This window comes from Rhinopithecus roxellana, chromosome 4, assembly GCF_007565055.1.
Source record: "Rhinopithecus roxellana isolate Shanxi Qingling chromosome 4, ASM756505v1, whole genome shotgun sequence".
NCBI classification, from domain to species: Eukaryota; Metazoa; Chordata; class Mammalia; order Primates; family Cercopithecidae; genus Rhinopithecus; species Rhinopithecus roxellana.
In genome coordinates, this window is record NC_044552.1 from 67,405,908 (window position 1) to 67,427,189 (window position 21,282).

The 21,282-nt window shown below is 45.3% G+C and overlaps 1 protein-coding gene across 1 annotated transcript in view; it reads left to right on the forward strand.

Annotated features, from left to right (window-relative positions):
• The window catches only part of TIAM2 (TIAM Rac1 associated GEF 2), a 134,665-nt gene that overhangs the window by 95,624 nt on the left and 17,759 nt on the right, over positions 1–21,282 (forward strand). The gene's annotated exons all lie outside the window — the stretch shown is intronic.

Here is a 21,282-nt window from a genome sequence, read left to right on the forward strand (position 1 = left end):
AAAAGCCAAGTTCAAGGAGTCATCAGCCAGCTCCCTGCAACTTAGGTGGTAGCAAGGGACCTCCTGCCAGAGCTGCTTGAGATCTCCCCTTTAATTTTGCCCACCTGGATGAGAGTGAAGATGGGGTTGAACGGCAAGTGTTTTCTCATGTCCGCCCTCTTTCTTCCATCTTCCATCTTCCATCTTCCATCTTCCATCTCCATGCCCCTCAGCCCTCTATTTCTAGATCTTTATTTCCTTTCTGGGCTTCTGGATTAGAGATGGAGCTATGGAGACCTTGATATCATTTTGCTTTCTGTGGGAGAAGAAAGCAGGAAGTTTGATTTATCAGGCCAAACTAACCTCAGTGTAAATACCATTTGCAGGTTCTTGCCTTGCCTTGCCTTTCCTTTCCTTTCCTTTTCCTTTCCCTTTTCCTTTCCTTTTCCTTTCCCTTTCCTTTCCTTTTCCTTTCCCTTTTCCTTTCCTTTTCCTTTTCCCTTTCCTTTCCTTTCCCCTTTCCTTTCCTTTCCTTTCCTTTCCTTTCCTTTCCTTTCCTTTCCTTTCCTTTCCCCTTTCCTTTCCTTTCCTTTCCTTTCCTTTCTCTTTCCTTTCCTTCCTTTCCTTTCCTTTCTTCCTTTCCTTTCCTTTCCTGTTCCTTTCCTTTCCTTTCTTTCCTTTCCTTGCTCTTTCCCTTTCCTTTCTTTCCACTTTCCTTCCTTTCCTTCCTTTCCTTTCCTTTCCTTTCCTTTCCTTTCCCCTTTCCTTTCCTTCCCTTTCCTTTCCTTCCTTTCCTTCCTTTCCTTTCCTTTCCGTTCCCTTTCCCCGTTCCTTTCCTTTCCTTCCTTTCCTTTCCTTTCCCTTTCCTTTCCTTTCCTTTCCTTTCCTTTCCCTTTCCTTTCCTTTTTCTTTCTTTCCTTTCCTTTCCTTTCCTTTCCCCTTTCCTTTCCTTTCCTTTCCCCTTTCCTTTCCTTTCCTTTCCCCTTTTCTTTCCTTTTCTTTTCTTTCCTTTCCTTTCCTTTCCTTTCCTTTCCCCTTTCCTTTCCTTTCCTTTCCTTTCCCCTTTCCTTTCCTTTCCTTTTCTTTCCTTTCCTTTCCTTTCCCCTTTCCTTTCCTTTCCTTTCCTTCCTTTTCCTTTCCTTTCCTTTCCTCCTTTCCTTCCTCCTTTCCTCTTCCTTTTCCTTTCCTTTCCTTTCCTTTCCTTTCCTTTCCTTTCCTTTCCTTTCCCCTTTCCTTTCCTTTTCTTTCCTTTCCTTTCCTTTCCTTTCCCCTTTCCTTTCCTTTTCTTTCCTTTCCTTTCTCCTTTCCTCTCCTTTCCTTGCTCCTTTCCATTCCTTTCTCCTTTCCTCTCCTTTCCTCTCCTTTCCTCTCCTTTCCTCTCCTCTCCTCTCCTCTCCTCTCCTCTCCTCTCCTCTCCTCTCCTTTCCTTCTATTTATTTGAGAGGGAGTCTCGCTTTGTCACCCAGGCTGCAGTGCAGTGGCACAATCTTGGTTCACTGTAGCCTCTGCCTCCTGGGTTCAAGCAATTCTTATTCCTCAGCCTCCTCAGTACCTAGGACCACAGGTGCATGCCACCATGCCCAGCTAATTTTTATATTTTTAGGAGAGACGGAGTTTCATTATGTTAGCCAGGCTGGTCTCAAACTCCTGACCTCAAGTGATCCACACTCTTCGGCCTCCCAAAGTGTTGGAATTACAGGCATGAGCCACCACACCCGGCCTGTTCTTGCCTATTCTTAGGGGAAGCCACCTCGACATGGGGTACACTTGGAGTAAGAATGCATGGGTGGCTGGGCATGGTGGCTCAAGCCTGTAGTGCTAGCACTTTGGGAGGTTGAGGTGGGTGGATCACTTGAGGCCAGGAGCTCGAGACCAGCCTGGCCAACATGGTATAACCCCATCTCTACTAAAAATACAAAAATTAGATAGGCATGGTGGCTCATGCCTGTAATCCCAGCTACTTGGGAGGCTGAGGCACAAAAACTGCTTAAGCCCGGGAGGCAGAGGTTGCAGCGAGCCAAGATTGCACCACTACACTCCAGCATGGGCGACAGAGCAAGACTCTGTTTAAAAAACACACACACAAAAAAAAAACCCAAAAAAAGCACATGGGGTTTTTGCCCTAAGTCTTACACTGAGGAGCCATTTCCTCATCCTTGGGTAAGTCGTCAAACTTCCCTATCTGTAAAACTGAAGGGTCCGTCTGACCAGCTGTCTTGCCCTGGTGTGTCTCCCTGTCTGTCTTTCTGCCTGAATGCCTGATCCGAAGCAGCTTTCTGCTGGATGTCCCTTTTTATCCCCATGAATATGCAGAGCTGCTTAGAAGAAGAATCTTAGCAGAACCCTATTAGAATTTGCTTCGGTCATTTATTGTCCTTCACGCATTTCATTGAAGCTAAAACCGCTAAGATTTTTGGAGGCTTCTCAGGTAATGGTATGCGAAGGTCAGGATGGTTAGACACCATATTTCCAGATGCTCTCCACTCTTTTATGCACTTACGTTATTTAGGAACTTATTTCAAGCAGACCATTTGAGAATCTGATGAAAGCTGTGGTCCCCCGAAAAGTGCTTATGCACATATGTTAGAAATTGCAGACAATTCCAGGGAGCTCCCCAGTCTTACAAGGTTTTTTCACAGCTTTCCCGTTTAGGAATTTATGAACTGTCAGTTCGTGATCCTTACTTTGAGTAAACACCTGAATAGCCTAGCCTCTGTCTTGACTTAACATTACTGCTATTGCAGAATCAGTTATCAAGTACCTACAATATGAAAAGCACTGTGTTTATGTAGACAAGTGGTATTTTGAACTTTGTTTTTATCTTAGTCTAATTGCTTGGGTGAGATTAGTTATTAATGCTTTATTTTTTTAATGTGCTAAGAGATGTTGAGGAATGTTAAATAAATAACAACCCCTAGATGGCAAATAAATTATTAGGTTGAGAGCAGAATAGATTATATTGATGATGGTGGTTAGACATCACCAGATTTTTTTTTTACCTTTTTTTTTTTTTACTCTGCACTTCAATGGATGCAAACCCAGATTGTTGAAAACCAATTGCAACATTATGTGCTGGGGTGTTTCGGCATTTTGAAAGTTTTATTTTCTGTCATTAGTGAACAAAATGGGGTTTTTTTTTTTGGAGTAAGAATTTTAACATTTTGATCCCAAACCAAACTTTTATGGATCTCTTTAGTAAAATAAATAGCTGCCTGATGGACTAGGAGGGCTTTTTCATATGCCAGCTTAAGGGAAGCTCAGGTAGCCGTGGCTCCTGTGTTCCCCGCGGCAAGGGTGTTGCTGGTGAATTTCACCCTTGCCCCTTTTCCTGTCAGCAAATTAGTTAAGCCCTTGTTGCCGTTTGCCCTTTTTCCTTTAAAGAAGTAATAGGCACAATTACTATCTAATTTTGGCTTGCCCCTGTGTGGGTGCCTGGAATCTCATCTGATATTTTAATATTTACCAAGGGGGTGGGCGTAGTGTTGCGCTGCTCATTCACTCATTAAATCTCCTTCACCGAGGCCTTCTCGGATGCTCGCCATCGTTCCAAGTTCTGAAATCGTCACCCTGATGCCTTCTGTAAATATTGTTGTGTAGAGATTGTAGTCCGGTGAAAACCTTGTACTGAATAAAGGAAGATGTGTTTGAGTTTTGAGGCATTTTCTATGCCTTTGATGACTCATAGCAGATTCTCACCTTGTGATAAAGTCCCGGCTCCACAGTGATGGCTGCTTTTGCTTTTGAAAGAGTAAGTTGTGAGAAATTGTTCTGAGTCATTTTGCAATTTCCTCTGTAGACTCAGCTAAGAGTAGATGTATGTGTCACGCTCTGGAGTTGAGGAAGGAGGGGTCATGGAAAAACTCTGTCTGGGAACACTTCATCCAGGTACACGTGATGGTATTTTCACCATCTCAAACACCAGCTTCTAACTGCTGAAGGTAAAGATGGGATCATTCGTTTTGTAAATTCATCTCCTGCTGTCTTGATAATAATATGAAGAAAAGGGCAAGAAAAACATGGATATGTCATTAGTATGGGATGAAGGAGGAGAATGGAGGTTTGTTTTAAAGGCACCCCCAATTCTCTTTCCCTCTTTCATCCTTTTGTTGGTTCTTGCCCCTTCCACACCCCGACTGTGTTTATTCAGCTTCCAGAGCATGCTGCCGCCTCTGCTTTTCACCTGCCTTTGCGCTCTCTCATTCTTTGCTGCCACCTGAGTCCTCTGGTGTTTTTAGAAAACACCTGGCAGAGGAGGAGGCTCTGAGATGTGCAGTTGCTTAGAAGGTTCTGACCTGGCATCTGCACAACCGGGGATTTCATCACCAACTGCTCAGAAACCACAATGCTGCATGCCTGGAGGAGTCCTGCCATCTTCCTACCTTGCACGCCGCTCTCAGCTGGTTTTGGGATTTTCTATTTATTTATTTATTTGTTTGTTTGTTTGAGATGGGTCTCGCTCTGTCACCCAGGCTGGAGTGCAGTGGTGCAATCTTGGCTCACTGCAACCTCTGCCTCCCAGGTTCAAGCAATTCTCCCACCTCAGCCTCCAGCATAGCTCAGATTACAGACATGCACCACCACACCCAGCTAATTTTTGTATTTTTGGTAGAGACGGGGGTTTCCCCATGTTGTCCAGGCTGGTCTCGAGCTCCTGACCTCAGTTGATACACCCACCTCGGCCTCCCAAAGTGCTGGGATTACAGGCATGAGCCACTGCACCCAACTGGGATTTTTAAGAATTTAGTCCCTTCTTGGTTCATTCAGGCATAGATAAAAGGCACTCTGAGGGCCCTGGTTGACATGCACATCAGGACAGGCAGGTGCTCTGCCTTCCTCTCATTTGAACACCAAGGTCTTGAATCTGGGGCTTTTACAGGTGAGTTACCAAGATGGGGAAAGGTGCACGATCAAGCAGTAATCCAACGTGAGGCTTACAGATAACTTCTAAGTGTGGTGTAGGGCTTTAAAGAAAGTCTCCATTCACATTCTGTCACCCTCACTCTGTCTCTTCCATCTTTTTCTTGCCGGAGTGTCCTGGTTCTGCTGTCTTCCCTAGATCTCCAGCTCTTCTTCTCACCACCAGGGATACCTGGCTTTGGTTCCCATGTATTGATTGATTTCTATTTTTAAGAAGTTTGATCAAAACTGTCAAGCTATTTATTGAAAATGATAGTTCTTAGTTTAAATCTTATTCCATTTCTGTTAGAACTCAGTATAGATTATAGAGTCGTAAAGTCTCAGATAAATACTTATATAAATAAAGATAGGTATTGTTCCATACGAGATTATCATTATTTTGAGAACCTGTTGATGAGGGTGCCAGACGTGACTATTGTATTACTCAAATCCAGCAAAAAACGTTGAACAAAAACCATAATTAAAGGGGCACGCAGGGTATCTGTGTTCACTTTAAGGCAAGTAACCCTTGGCAGTACCCCTGCCTAATTAAGGTTGCCAGGATATTAACATATAATTCGATGTTTTATATACTTATGACTTTCCTTCTGGAAGCTCCAATTTTTTTGAAGCCAGATTCCAAGCATTATTTTAAGCCAATATTAGAAGAGAAAGTGTAGGGCTTTCTAAGCATGAAGAGGATGTGTTTTCAGACAAAATCCTAGCTCCTGGACCCTGTCTCCCTGCCCCCATCCCATTCCTCATAAGTGATGAAAGGCATCTTTGATCCGTGAAACCGGAAGGAGGAAGGAACAGCCGTCAGTAGAGGTAAGTGTGACTGCTGAGGGTGTCATAAGGTACTAATGTACCAGCAAGGCTGCTCAGCCTTAGTAGCCCCCTTGTCTGGCTGAGCATCTTCGTGGGCTCTGCTTTTAAGTGGAAACAAAAGATTGCAGGTGGTAGCTTGGGCGCGGTGGCTCAGGCCTGTAATCCCAGCACTTTGGGAGGCCGAGGCAGGCGGATCACTTGAGGTCAGGAGCTTGAGACCAGCCTGATCAACATGGTGAAATCCCGTCTCTACTAAAAAAAATCAGCTGGGCATGGTGGTGCGTGCCTGTAATCCCAGATACTTGGGAGACTGAGGCAGGAGAATCACTTGAATCCAGGAGGTGGAGGTTGCAGTGAGCAGAGATCATGCCACTGCACTTCAGCCTGAGCAACAAGAGTGAAACTCCATCTCGGGTGTGGGGGCCGGGGGAGGGCAGGGAAGAAAATAAGATTGCAGATGGTGAAATTTAAATGCTTAAAAAAATCTTTAAGAATTTATAATTTGCCTGCAACAAATTCAGGTGGAGCATAGTCCCCTTCATTCCCCCAAGTCAGAGCCTGTGCCCCTGTGTATCTGTCCCCGTCAATGAAACTGTGGCTTGGTTTCTTCTGAAGAAGAATGATCCAGGGCAAGTCAAGCTGTTTGTTTTGCGCCCCTGTCTCTGTTGCTAAGTTGCTGTCACCTTGAGTTAGCTCTGACTGTCCCGTGGCAAAGGCCATCCCAAATAGCACATTTGCAGTATTTGCTCGAAGAGTGGGATACATAAGAAATAGGAGAGTTAACTGGAAGGATTTTCCCTCCTGCTCTACCAAGTTGGAAAGGAAAGTAGATGTTTGTCTCTTAATTTGCTGTTGCAGAAAGTGAAAAGATACTTGGACCAGAAGTGCTGGAGCTTTCCATGCACTCACAGTGGGCTTTGGAAAAATCATTCACTCCCCTGAATCCTTATTTGTTAAGAAAGTGGGATTCCATTTCCACAACTGTTTCCTGGCTGTGAGGTGAAATAAAGACGAGGCACACGGAATGGCTTTGTAAATAAACTGCGGGGATGCTGAGCCAGGCTGCGGAGACTTAGCCCATGGAGAATACAGTGTGTTTTAAATACATCACTACATTTAAACCCGTTTTCCCCACAGCCATATTGAACAGATATTACCACCCCCATTTAGCATAAGAAAACTCAAATGCAGAGATGTCGACTGGCAGACCAGTGTGTCCTAGGCAGTGACTGTACCACGGATCGCACCCAGCCCTGCCAGCTTCTAAAGCACTTCTTCCCATGACACCACACTGCCTAGTAAGGAGAATATGGCACTGCGTATAGAAGAAAGGGGAGAAAACTGTGTTTAAATATCAGACTAATGGCATATGGGTGTATTCACTCTTGAATTGATTTAAAGGTAGAACGACTGTATTTGTGAACTTGCAAGGTATGATGTTAGAAATCTGGACACGACTTTTTGGTTCTTTAGCTTAATTTACAAAGTTGGTTACCCCCCGTTGACAAGAGGAATCTGTGAGGATGTGGAGACCCCAGGCTTATGTTCCAAAAGCAGGTAGACTGTGACAGCTGGAGAGACCCAGCAGAGGACGCAGCCTCATCAGCAGTCTAGAAGCGCATCTAAGATGCCCGAGGACTGTCAGCAAGGAATTGGAATAGGTGCAACCGAATTATTTTCTGAACATCTTAGAACTATTATCAGAGCAGAGAGCTTGGTCTGTACCTGGGAGCCAGGTGCTACTCTGTTTTTTGTTTTGTTTTCTAGATTAAGGCAGGTGGGAACCCACATGGATTACAACTAGAAAGAAAATCAATTTCTAGGGAGCTAGAGAAAGGGAGGGAGGGCTTAGTTAAGGGACAGTCTGGGCTCAGGTAGTTGGGCAGAGCTGTCCTAAGCAAAGATGGGTGGACACAGCCTGAACTGTTAAGCCTAAGAGTGTGGGATCTCTCCCTTCCAGTGTTCAACTGAATTTTGTCCTCAGTCCTCTGTAGGATAGACTCTACCTGCCCAGGAAATTGGTGGCTAACGAAGATTTGTCAGAGCTCTAGTCTGTCAATAATTTGGTTATAGTTGCTGTTATTGACACATTTTGTCTTCAAATAAAGTGATAATCTTTTTGGCGCTTTAGTGTCCAATCATGAATATATAAAAAGAAAAAAGTCTCAACTCAATACAGTCTCAGAGTATGTAACAATAAAGACCTTTCCTGGCTGGGCATGATGGCTCGTGTCTGTTATCCCAAAACGTGGGGGAGGCTGAAGCAGGAGGATCACGTGAGCCCAAGAGTTTGAGATTACAGTGAGCTATGATCACACCACTGCTTGCCAGGGCAACAGAGCAAAAACCTGTCTCTAAAAAATAAAATAAAATAAAGACCTTTCTTGCAAAAACTGCTCAAGAATGTATTATCACTTGCCAAGAATTAAGTAAGAGACATAACCCTGGAATAGAAATGTTGTGTTGGATAAAATTGGGGTAATCATGGAAACCAGCTAGAATGAAAATGTTAAATGAAAACACCACAGAAGAGAGAGATATTGTAAATATGAAAGTTTAAACTAATTTATGTGATTATCAGAATAAAAGTAGGCTATGAGAAGATTGAAGGGAGAGAATGAAAAGAGAGCTGTGAACTGGGATAAATACTTCTGGACGAGAAAGTGTAGGTGAAGGGTAATATTAAAAGATAAGAAAAGTCATAGTTGAGCACATGTTTTCCCCCAAAATCAAGTTGAAAGATATCGGTTTAGAGGCTTCTTTAATTAGATAAGTGTACTTGGAATGAATGTAAAATGATATAAGGTTGTCACAAAGAATTTAAGTATGTCTTAATGCCCCAAATCACGACACAGGAAAAGCAAAAAGAATTATCCCTTTTATCAAAAAGCAGCACAAAATAAAGTAAAAATTGTTGAGAAATTAGGCATTGTTTTCCTGAGCCCTGGATCTGAGCTGGGTAAGCAGGCAGGTGTTTTGTTGTTGTTTTGACATAGTTAAAAGGATACGACATAAAAGTTTTTATACCTTGTGTGAATTAAAGTATCATTGTAGTCTCTAGACAAATAACAACATATAAAAGTCATTTAAAAAATTTATACATACTGAAAAGTTTCAGAATGAATTTTTATAAATTATTTTGAGTTTTAATTCAAAAGAAGAATCTTTTTTGATCTGGGTTCATCTCTCTATAACAGGAGTTGGCAAACTTTTCCTGTAAAGGGCCAGATAGTCAATATTTTAGCCCATCAAAACTAGCCAACTCTGCATTATAATGTGAAAGCAGCCATAGCCAATATGGAGATGAGTGTGCATGGCAGAGTTCTAATAAAACTTTATTTACAGGAGCAGACAGCAGGAATGACTGTAGCAGAATTCTAATAAAACTTTATTTCCAGTAACAAGTGGCAGGCTGGATTTGGCCTGCAGGCTTTAGTTTGCTGACCCCTTCTCTGATGATCCACCTTGACTTACCTGTTTGTTTCAGAGTGGGGTCATTAGAGTTTTTTATACTGTAAGTGTCATGTTTTTGTATCCAGAAGTCAAGAAAAAGTTCTGGTCCATGTGCCTCTTTCTTGGTGCACAGGTGAATCAGAAGCAAAGCTGTATCTTTCTTTCCGGGTGAAAAATGGGTTAGAGAAAATGCAGTTCCTGGCACAGGAGGCATACATTAGACAGATTAGCCTTAAGGGTAACATTGAAACTCCCAGAATTTTATGTGAAAGAAGTGGCTGGTTGTGTAGAAATGCTGCCCCAGCCCTTGAAACTTCCTTGGCAGAGAGAACATCTTATTCATTCCTGAATTCCGACCAAACTCCTGTTAAATAAGGAAACCAAGCAGAAGGCAGGCAGCGAGGACACACAAGCACGACGCTCCTCCTGTTCCCACTGCTCTGCCACCAGCTGCTCAGTTGCTTCCTCCTGGGGAGCAGGGGCCCTGCCTGTGACTCTGGTCTGGGAAGCCCCACAGCAGTGACCATGGCGCTTCCTCTCTCCAGCATGCAGCTCTGACCTGCCTTCCTGGGGCATGCCCTCTAGGCACCAAGGACTTGCCATTTGGGACATGCACATGCCCTCTGCCTTCTCAGGGAAGTAAGTCCACATTTCCTCCAGACAGCGGTGGCCACCCACCTCCTCCCTCTCTGAACATGACTGAAGCTGCTCATTCCAGCCCTGGCCTTCTGCACGCCTCCCCTCTGTGTTACTCTTCCCACAGCCCTCCCCACTTTATTGAGATACTGAGTTTTGTTGTCACTGTGCCTGTCATCTCTTTCTGCCTTTTATCCCCACACCCAGAACAGAGCCTGGCAGACAGGAGGTGTCCAGTAAGAAACTGCTGATGGATGAATTTGACTGTTCTTGTCCTTCCTTTGAGGCACTCAGAAAATTTATTCTGGCATACTTGTAAAAATAGAAGAACTTGTGACATTGAATGCCCTGTGCAAATTATAACTTTCATTGAGCCCTGGCCTTTGTGGAATCCTTGTACTATGCTAAGTATTTTTACATATTTTATCTCACTGAATGCTCTCGACTGCCTTTTAAATGTGATCCCTGCTTTTACAGGCAAGTAGACTGAGTCAGGGAGCAGTTAGCCATGATCACACCACTGGTCATTGCCATGGCCAAGGTTTTAACGCCAGAACCTGTGTGCCTAAGTCTCCTGTCTTGAAAAAAGTAATTGTTGAAGGAAAGCTTAATCCCAAGCATACTCTAAGACCCTTGGTGTGAGTTTTACGCTTGCAGTTGGATCATGAAAGGGGGCAGAGCCCAGGTGTATTAGTTCATTTTCATACCACTATGAAGAAATACCTGAGACCGGGTAATTTATAAAGAAAAAGAAGTTTAATGAACTCACAGTTCCACATGGCTGGGGAGGCCTCACAATCATGGGAGAAGGTGAAGGAGGAGCAAAGTCACATCTTACATGGCAACAGGCAAGAGAGCATGTGCAGGGGAATTGCCCTTTATAAAACCATCAGATCTTGTGAGACTTTTCACTATTACCAGTACAGCATGGGAGAAATCCACCACCGTGATTCATTACCTCCCACCAGGTCCCTCCCACGACACATGGGGATTATTACAATTCAAGGTGAGATTTGGGTGGGGACACAGAACCAAACCATATCACCAGGTGACACCTGTAGCACCGAGAGTGCAAATCCACTACATAGCCCATCATGCTGTCACCTGTAAGCTATGTGTCCAGTAGGTGGCAGGGGCTGCTGAACTCACTTCCAGGTAGGTCTCCTCCACCCACCCCTGCTCTCCCCTGAGCTCGTCTCCTTCATAGAAAGTTCACCACCTCATGCCCCTCTTGTCTTTGCAGTGTCCATAGTTCCTAACTCGCACCTGCCAGACCCTGCCTGTCTCTCCTGCCTTGGGCCACAGTTACACTAGCCTTCAGTTGCTGACACACTCTGTGCTTCCCCCAGCCCCAAGCTGTACATAGTTTAGCTGACTTTAACCCTGACTCCAGTGTTAGCTGTTCCTGTCCTTGCTCCAACCAGAGTAGCTCTCTGTTGTGTTTCCGTAGGATCCCACACTTCAGGCACTGGTTACCTGTGAATGACTTGCTCAAAGCTTGTCTTCCCAGCCAGACTCAAGGAGCAATGGTGCCATTCTTGTTCATTAGTGTCTTTATGGAAGCAGAATGTCTTATCAGGCCTTTTCTGCCTCAAATTTTTTTTTTTTTTTTTTGAGACAGAGTCTCGCTCTATCGCCCAGGCTGGAGTGCAGTGGCCGGATCTCAGTTCACTGCAAGCTCCGCCTCCCGGGTTTACCGCCATTCTCCTGCCTCAGCCTCCCGAGTAGCTGCAACTACAGGCGCCCGCCACCTCGCCCGGCTAGTTTTTTGTATTTTTTAGTAGAGACAGGGTTTCACAGTGTTAGCCAGGATGGTCTCGATCTCCTGACCTCGTGATCCGCCCGTCTCGGCCTCCCAAAGTGCTGGGATTACAGGCTTGAGCCACCGCGCCCAGCCTCAAATCTTTTTTTTTAAGTGGTAGGAAAAGATTCCATTAAAAGTTGTAAAAATTCAACTGCTATAAAAAAATGAGATAGCTCAGATAAGCCAAAAGATGAAAATAACTTGAAAGGCAGTGTTAACCACTGCATTTATTATACATATAGTTCAATTTTATAAAAATCGATGCCTACATATTTATATATAGTAAATATACATAAAAATTACTTTAAAGTGGCAGACCTACCTTTTTTTTTTTTTTTTGCGATAGAGTCTCACTCTGTCACCTAGGCTGGAGTACAGTGGCACGATCTTGGCTCACTGCAACCTTTGCCTCCCGGGTTCAAGCAATCCTCCCAACTCAGCCTCCTTAGTAGCTGGGATTACAGGCATGTGCCACCAAGCCTGGCTTTTTTTTTTTGTATTTTTAGTAGAGATGGGGTTTCACCATGTTGGCCAAGCTGGTCTCAAACTCCTGACATCAAGTGATCTGCCCACCTTGGCCTCCCAGAGTGCTGGGATTATAGGCGTGAGCCACGGTACCCGGCCCTACTTTCTTCCCTTACCAGTAAATCACGTCCTTCTCTTCTGGTCAGCAGATGTTGGTCTCTGGCATCACTGGCAGCTGCTGCATATAGCTCCTATTCATACCGCAATTTCTTTAGGTGACTGTTTACTTTCAGTTTATGTTCTCGTTCTGCCCAGGAAATAGAACCTTTGGAAATGGAACCGTCTAGTCTAGAAGACAAATAATATGGGGCTCTTTGGAGCAGCATTTCTTCATCCTTTTTGTACCATTTTGATAAATGTAAAACTTTCATGCCATTTCCCTGGACTTTTCAGTGTATCACTATCAAATGAATGGTTTGTCCCTCAACTGTAAACGTCACTAGGATCTTGAACCTGTTTTTTTAACTCCCACCATACCTGCCAAGGGACTGCCATGCTGCCCTTTTCCTCCTCGGCTCTACTGAGCATGCCAGTCCAGGAGAAACTGGATGTGGTGTTGCCCTCTATCGGCCTGTGGGCCCTGCCAGCTTCCCCCCACGCACTTAACAGAGTTCAGCCCTAGAATCCTGACCTGGCTGCAGTGGGGTGGCCCAGGGTAGCTGCAGCTGGATGTGCAGGCCAGGGGCCCCTTGTTCCCATGTGCAGTCCAGGTGTGCCGGATCCACCCCCACTCAAGAGCATCGTCTGTGTTGGGCATGGTGGCTCGCGCCTGTAATCCCAGCACTTTGGGAGGACATGGCACGTGGATCACCTGGGGTCAGGAGTTTGAGATCAGCCTGACTAACATGATGAAACTGAAATCCTGTCTCTACTGAAAATACAAAAATTAGCCAGACTTGGTGGCAGGCACCTGTAATCCCAGCTACGTGGGAGGTTGAGGCAGGAGAATGGCGTGAACCCAGGAGGCAGAGGTTGCACTGAGCCAAGATTGCACCACCGCACTCCAGCCTGGGCAACAGAGTGAAACTCTGTCTCCAAAAAAAAAAAAAAAAAAAAAAAAAAAACTGGGGAAGTCATTCAGTCCTCTGTGGTCCTTCTAGATTCCATCCCTGCCAGTGATATTTGAGGATAATATTAGATCTTTCTGTAAGTTAGACAGTGACTTTCACGAAGTTCAGAGTGAGTTGAGAAAAGTCCTTTGTGCAATTTTCAGACTTTTTTTTTTTTTTTTTCTCTTTTCCTAAAGGGAACTTTTCTGACTTAATGAATTTGCTCCAGTGTGACAGCTGACAGTGCCGTTGCGCTCTGAGATTATTTCGTAGTGCAGCCTCCTCATGCCTTCTAGACAATGAACTGGGAATATTGTAAGTGCTCAGCGTATGAGAACACAAACCATATAAATCACACACCTTTCCTTAAGGATAATTGACTGTTTGTCTCAGGCCTAAATGTATTTTGTATTTTTTCTAGCTTTCTATTTAGGTGCAGGAGAAGCAGCAGAACCCTAGTTCTTCTGACTGATGTCCTGGGGAAACTCTGAGGACATTAGACTTGGATTCAGTCCAGGCTGATGGCTCAGCACAGAGTGGGTCAGGATTCAGTCCAGGCCTATGGCTCAACACAGAGTAGGTCAGCATGTGGAGGGAGAGGAGGCCGTGAGGGGCAGCCAGGGATCTGCCAAAAGATCATACTGCAAAGTGACGGGACCAGCTCACCAAACAGCATGGCAGCCTCTTTCCTTGTAGCTTTCTGTGTTGGTTATGTCTGTTTCAGATTCCCCCCAAAGTTAACATGCTTTTCCTCTAAACCAGGAGTTGAAATATAGTACACACTGCAAATGCTGTCCTTCATCCTTGTTTCTGTATGCAACATTACCCCAAATTAGGCAGCACTTTTAAACCTTTTTTCTTAGACCGAAAGTGTTTTCTGAGCTCAAGCAATATAAACAAGTGCCATTGACAAGAGTTTGCAGTACCCAGAATCCCTAAATGAGGCCACAGCTGCACCTTGAGCCAGGAAAGGTGGGCACCCGTAGCTCAGCTTCTGATGCAGTGGACTTCTGCCACGTATTTCATGCAGTAGCTACAAAATTTCAGGCATCGTCTTGAAATAGTTCTGGGTAATGTGATGTACCTATCCCATAGTAGTTTTTTTTAGATTCCAAAACTCACAGGAAAGTTGAAAGGCCTCAGGCTGTGATGTCTCGAAGTAAGACAAAATATCAAAGTTGTTGTGATCAAGGGAACAGATTTTACAAACTCTCATCAAGAGGAGGCCGTCCGGGCATCTTTCTAATGAAAAGTATTGTGCTGAGCCCAGATTAGAAGGTTCATCTGAGTGACTCAGAGCTTGGTTTGACAAAGACTCTGTCCCTGCATCCCTTCAAAGAGGGTCTAGGCGAGCTGCTTGATCATCCTAAGCAGTTTTCTTGCCACTCCTAAGAAATGGGTTTATGGGCTCCTTGAAGATAGACAAGAAGATGTCCTTACCCATAACATTAAAACAAAAATAACTGCTTAGATGTCTGCCTGAATTCAGAGCTCTTGAGTGGGCTGCTCCTCGTCTATAAATAAGATAAAATCATTTTCAAGCAGGGATCAACCATTAACCTTAGTATAACCTTAAAAACTGAAATAAAGGCCCGGTGTGGTGGCTCACGCCTATAATCCCAGCAGTTTGGTGGGAGGACCGCTTAAGCTCAGGAGTTTGAGGCCAGCCTGGGGAACATAGTGAGACCCCCCTTCTCTACTAGAAATCAGAAGAATTAGCTGGGTATGGTGGCATGCACCTGGAGTTCCAGCTACTTGGGAGGCTGAGGTGGGAGGGTCGCTTAATTTCAGGAGTTTGAGGCTGCAGTGAGCTATGATTATACCACTGCACTCCAGCCTGGGTGGCACAGTGAGACCCTGTCTCAAAAAAACAAAACAAAAACAATTTGAGAGAAATTTTTTTTTGGGGGGGTGGGGTTCAATATCATTGCTTTTCCAGACAGCATAGTTTTTGGAAAAAAATGTTTTCATTTAATCTTTTTATGACTTCATAAAGAAAATATTGATTTCATGCTCTTTTATGAAAGCTGAGGCCCGTGATGAACCCAAGTTTGTAGCATTGATTCCTTTGAACTGGAAAACACCAATCTGAGGCCCCCACTTCAAGTGCCCGTGTTTTTTATTCTGCATATGCACATGCCGTTAGGCAACTGAATCCTCACATACTCCTACCCCCAACTTGTGGTCATCTGTCTTTTGCTTTTATTTATTTACTTTTAGAGACAAGGCCTTGCTCTGTCACTCAGTGGTGTCCTCATAACTCACTGTAACCTTGAACTCCTGCCTCAGCATCCTGAGTGGCTGGGACCACAGGCGTGTGCCACCACAGCCGGCTAATCTTTTATCTTTTGTAAAGATGGGTTTCCCTATGTGTTGTCCAGGATGGTCTTGACCTGGGTTCAAGCGATCCTCCTGCCTTAGCCTTCTGAGTAGCTGGGACCATAGGTGTGTGCCACCATGGCCAGCTAATTTTTTAAATCTTTTGTAGTGATGGGTTTCCCTTATGTTTTTTAGGCTGGTCTTGAACTCCTGGGCTCAAGTGAGCCACCTGCCTCATTCTCCTAAAGTGTTGGGATTACAGGCATGAGCCACTGTGCCAGGCCAGTCTTTTGCTTTTGAAGCAGCATTCCTGGGGTGGGGGTGGAATAGGCTCAATAGATGTCCCAGTTGTCTGCATATGAGCTGTGTTTGCCTCTCTAAGCACAGGTGGTCTCCAGAGGCAGGTGGCTGCATCCCTAGAACACTTGGGGCCAGGAGAGCCTGACCACATGGGAGGCAGAGGCAGTAGGAGGAGTGAGGAACTAGATTGCTTTGCCTGTGCTCTGCTAAATACCTGGGAGTGGCAGGGGCTGTGTAGACAGCTAGAGAGGTGAACAGAGCTAGAGATGGAGCAGAGCTAAAGAGGGGACTGGAGCTAGAGAGAGGAGCAGAGCTAGAAAGGGGAATGGGCCCCCTGTGCCATTTAAGGTCTGGCTGAAGCCTCCTCGCCTGTCAGCTGGAAAGCCCTGGAGAGTCATGGTAAAACTGCAATGCTGGCATGTTCTATGAGAAACCTCCTGCCTGTGCCTGGTGCACAGCAACTGCTCAGCAAACACGAGTTTCCTTTTCTTCTTGACCCAAGAGGCAATTTTAGCAGTAACTTGATGGAATAGGCATTCTTGCTGCCTCTTCATCAGGAAGGACACTGAAGACTTAGAATCGAGACTTGCCCAGGAGCGCATGGAAGGCTAGGGGCTGAGCCTGGACTGCAGCCCGGGCCTTCTGAGTCTCATCTGTGCTTTTCAGGCCTGTCACCACATATGCATGTGAAGACATCTCAGCCCAGATAATCACTATTCCTATAAAGTGCTGATCAGGTCCACCCAGAATGTCCCTCTAATGTTCATAAACATCACAAATGATGGATGAACTGAAATGTAACCACCCCAGTGACTCCTTCAGATACAATCTGAAAAGTCACGTTTATAATTACTCTTCTCCTTCTGAGGGCCCTGCCTCCTTTTGGTTCCAAGTAATCCTCACCAACTCCCTTAGACAACAGCTAAAATGTTAAATGTGTAAAAGGTGGCTTTCTAGCACTTGAGCACTTAATTGTGGTACTTTAAGAAGTAGATTTGCTATGAAAAATCTCAGCTAACATTCACTTTTTGGAAGTTAATCTTACCAGAAAAGTTCATAAAATGAGTTCTGGTTTTCTAAAATGGCAAGATACTTTATTTATAAGATCTCGTTACTTTAACACTGCATTGTTAGGTGTGATTTTTGACATCCCAGTAAAGCAAAGCCATAATCTCACCAGATGCCATTTAACTTATGATGCGTTTTATCAGATCTTATTTTATACGGTATATTCAAGCTTAATATAGATTCTATAGCCCTGGGAACTGTTAGTTTTCAGGACTGCAGAATTATATTGTCTGAGCTGGTGGTGCAAATCCCAGTAGAGAGATTTCAAATCAGTGAGTCTTGAAGTCTGATTATTATCATCATGAACATTTTAGCTCAGTTCATAGGAGGCCACATCCAGAACACCAGAGTCATGGCTGTGATTCCATCTATTTCCTCTAGCCTGTGAGCTCAGTCCACATACCTCAGTGGGGACGCTGGGACAGGTGATCCCACTGGAGCCAGCACCACTCCCAGAAATCCAAGCAGAATGTGAGCTGTATGAAGAGCAGACCAGCAATTCTCATGCATGCCACACATTAGCAACACTTGGGGGAGTTTTTAAAGAAACACCCATGAAGCTGGGCGCAGTGGCTTATGCGTGTAATCCCAGCACTTTGTATGCTGAGGTGGGCGGATCACCTGATGTCAGGAGATTAAGACAAATCTAGCCAACATGGCAAAACCCCATCTCTATTAAAAATACAAAAATTAGCCAGGCATGGTGGTGGGCACCTGCAATCCCAGCTACTTGGGAGGCTGAGGCAGGAGAATTGCTTGCACCCAGGAGGCAGAGGTTGCAGTGAGCTGAGATTGTGCCACTGCACTCCAGCCTGGGCATCAGAGCAAGACTCTGTCTCAAAAAAAAAATAAAAAAAATAAAAGCGCAAGTCGCATCTTATGTGGATGGCAGCAGGCAAAGAGAGAGCTTGTGCAGAGAAACTCCTGTTTTTAAAATCATCAGATCTTGTGAGACCTATTCACTATTACAAGAACAGTATGGGAAAGATCCACCCCGTGATTCAATTATCTCCCACTGGGCCCCTCCCACAATACATGAGAATTATGGGAGCTGCAGGATGAGATTTGAGTGGGGACACAGAGCCAAACCATATCATTCTGCCCTGGCCCCTCCCAAATCTCATATCTTCACATTTGAAAACCAATCATGCCTTCCTAACAGTCCCCCAAAGTCTCAACTCATTTCAGCATTAACCCAAAAGTCTACAGTCTAAAATCTCATCCCAGAGAAGGCAAGTCCCTTCCACCTATAAGCCTGTAAAATCGAAAGCAAGTTAGTTACTTTTTAGATACAATGGGGGTACAGGCATTGGATAAATACAGCCATTCCAAATGGGAGAAATTGGCCCAAACAAAGGGGCTATAGGCCCCATGCAATTCCGAAATCCAGTGGGACAGTGAAATCTTAAAGCTCCAAAATGATCTCCTTTGACTCCATGTCTCACATCCAGGTCACGCAGATGCAAGAGATGGGTTCCCATGGTCTTGGGTAGCTCTGTCCCTGGGGTTTTACAGGATACAGACTCCTACCTGGCTGCCTTCACAGGCTGGTGTTGAGTGTCTACAGCTTTGCCAGGCACAGGGTGCAAGATGTCAGTGGATCTGGGCTCTGGAGAATGGTGGCCCTCTTGTCAAAGCTCCACTAGGCAGTGCCCCAGTAGGGACTCTGTGTGGGGCTCCAACCCCACATTTCCTTTCTGCACTGCCCTAGTGGAGGTTCTCCATGAGAGCCCTGCCCCTGCTGCAAACTTCTGCCTGGACATCCAGGCATTTCCATACATTCTCTGAAATCTAGGTGGAGGTTCTGAAACCCTGATTCTTGACTTATGTGCACTGGCAGGCTCAATACCACATGGAAGCTGTCAAGGCTTGAGACTTGCACTCTCTGAAGCCACAGCCCAAGCTCTATGTTTGCTCCTTTCGGCTATGGTTGGAGTGGCTGGGACTTAGGGCACCAAGTCCCTAGGCTGCACATAGCATGGGGACCCTGGGCTTGGCTCAGGAAACCACTTTTTCCTCCTAGGCCTCCAGGCCTGTGATGGGAAGGGCTGTCAAGACCTCTGACATGCCCTGGAGACATTTTTTTGTGATTGTCTTGGGGATTAACATTCAGTTCCTCTTTACTTATGCAAATTTCTGCAGCCAGCTTAGATTTCTCCTCAGAAAATGGAATTTTCTTTTCTATTGCATTGTTAGGCTACAAATTTTCCAAAGTTTTATGCTCTGCCTTCTCTATAAAGCTGAATGCCTTTACCAGCACTCAAGTCACATCTTGAATTCTTTGCTGCTTAGAAATTTCTTCTGCCAAATACCTTAAATCATCTCTCAAGTTCAAAGTTCCACAGATCTCTAGGGCAGGGGCAAAATGTTGCCAATCTGTTGGCTAAAACATAACAAGAGTCACCTTTGCTCCAGTTCCCAACAAGTTCCTCATCTCCATCTGAGACCACTCAGCCTGGACCTTATAATTCATATCACTACCAGCATTTTTGTCAAAGCCATTCAACAAGTCTCTAGGAAGTTCCAAACTTTTCCACATTTTCCTGTCTTCTTCTGAGCCCTCCAAACTGTTCCAGCCTCTGCCTGTTACCCAGCTCTGAAGTTGCCTCCACATTTTCAGTTATCTTTTCAGTAGTGCCCCACTCAAAAGAGAAGCGATTCTATTGAAGACGCTCAGCCATCTGGGAGTTCCCACAGCAGACGTCTGTTAGGGTCTCACCCTTACCTGCCCCTTGAGGTAGGCTTGGAACGTTACTGGGCTCCTTTTCCCACTGCACCTTTGGCACTTTCTCTGGTTCTCCCTTGGAGCATGCTCCCTCCAGGACATGTTACAACCCTTTCACCGAAGCCTTCCTGAACAACGGATTCCAAAATGCTGCCTCTATTCATTTAATGTGCATTATAACTCTTCATTTGTTCCACACAAGTCTGTTGATTCCAGACTGCCTTAGGCTATGCTTTGGGGTTTCCATCCTTGACGAGCCTTACTTCTTTGTGTAGGAACTTTCTTCTACTTTTTTGGAGGCAGAGCAGGCCCTCCATTGATGCCCACTGAATTGAACTGAAAGACCAGCCAGAGATCAATGCTGAGTTTTAATGTGGATTGTATATTAACATCATATGACAACTGTGTTGGCGGGGGTTGGAGCATAGAACAGAGAGGGCAGTTGAGAGTGGCCTGTTTTGTCTTTGGGGTGCTTCAGTTTGTCAGGAGACAGATTGTATAAAAAGCATGCATCAGGCTACCAAGGTGACCAGCATGCTTGTGTAAGCTGTGTTCTGCAATATCCAAGCAAAGAAAATGAATTATGTAAATATTAAGAGATGCTTCTAAGAAGTTCAGCTTCTTACCCAAGACAGAGATGGATGGAGGTCAGGCATGAAGGCATTTAAGCTGAGAAAAGGAGAGTTTTTTAGTTGACAGTCAAAAAGTTGCTGACTCTGGATGGATGCCAGTCATTTGTGTTGGGACTCAGCTGCGTTGTTCAGTAAGAATTTCAGTGCAGCAGAGGTGGGCTGAGTACTTCCTGTGCCGACCAGTGAGCTGGCTGCTGGTGGAGATGTGAAAGGAAGAAGCCACCCAGCCCTCACCGGGCTTCCAGATGGGGAGGTGGTGAGGTGGGGTGGAGATGTGTGGGTGGAATGGAAAGAATGAGAAGTAAAAGGACACTTTGTAATCTGACCCTGCTCCGGCAACTGTGGAAGCGTTTCAGGGTAGATACCTGTGAGGCTTTCCAGCCAAAGGCAGGTGGATACAGATAGGCTGTCCTTGAGAAGGCAGCAGCACATGGTGCTTCTGTCTGAATAGGAGCTTACATCAAAGGCCAGCGGTCCCCCAGATGGTCATGTTCCTTTTTGTCTCTTCATCTATGTGATTCCTTTCCCATGACTGGGAGCGAGTATTTCCTTTGAGCCCACATTCCCTAGGCTTGGTCCTGGCTCCCTGCTAAGACCAGCTTAGCTCCCTTCTCACGGAGGTTTTCCCTGGGGCTGGTTGAACCCTGGCCGCTCATCCTCGCCAGGCCTTCTGTGTCTTCTACTCCCTGCCTGTGCACTCTGCAGGGCTCTGCACCCCTTTAGGGCGAGGGTGTTACCATCTTCATCTGCTTCTACTCCATTACTAGCATGTGCACCAGCTCAAGACTTTTTCACTCATAATTCTACTTGCCACAAAACTGTGGAGCTGAGCGGTTAGACTGGAGGGCAGAACTCCAGGCCCACTGTGGCCAGGTCATCCTGAAATTGCTCTTGGGCTGCATCTTTCCTGAGTCTCTCCGGGCTGTTCTGTGTGGGAGATGGAAAACTGGATTAGGCTAACCATTGAGGGGACCGGGTGGGCCTGTTGAGGCCATCTGCTCTTGTTGCTCCCTAGAAAGCCATAACTTCTTGATTTCAGAGCTACCTCACCTTGACTGCAGAGGGTCA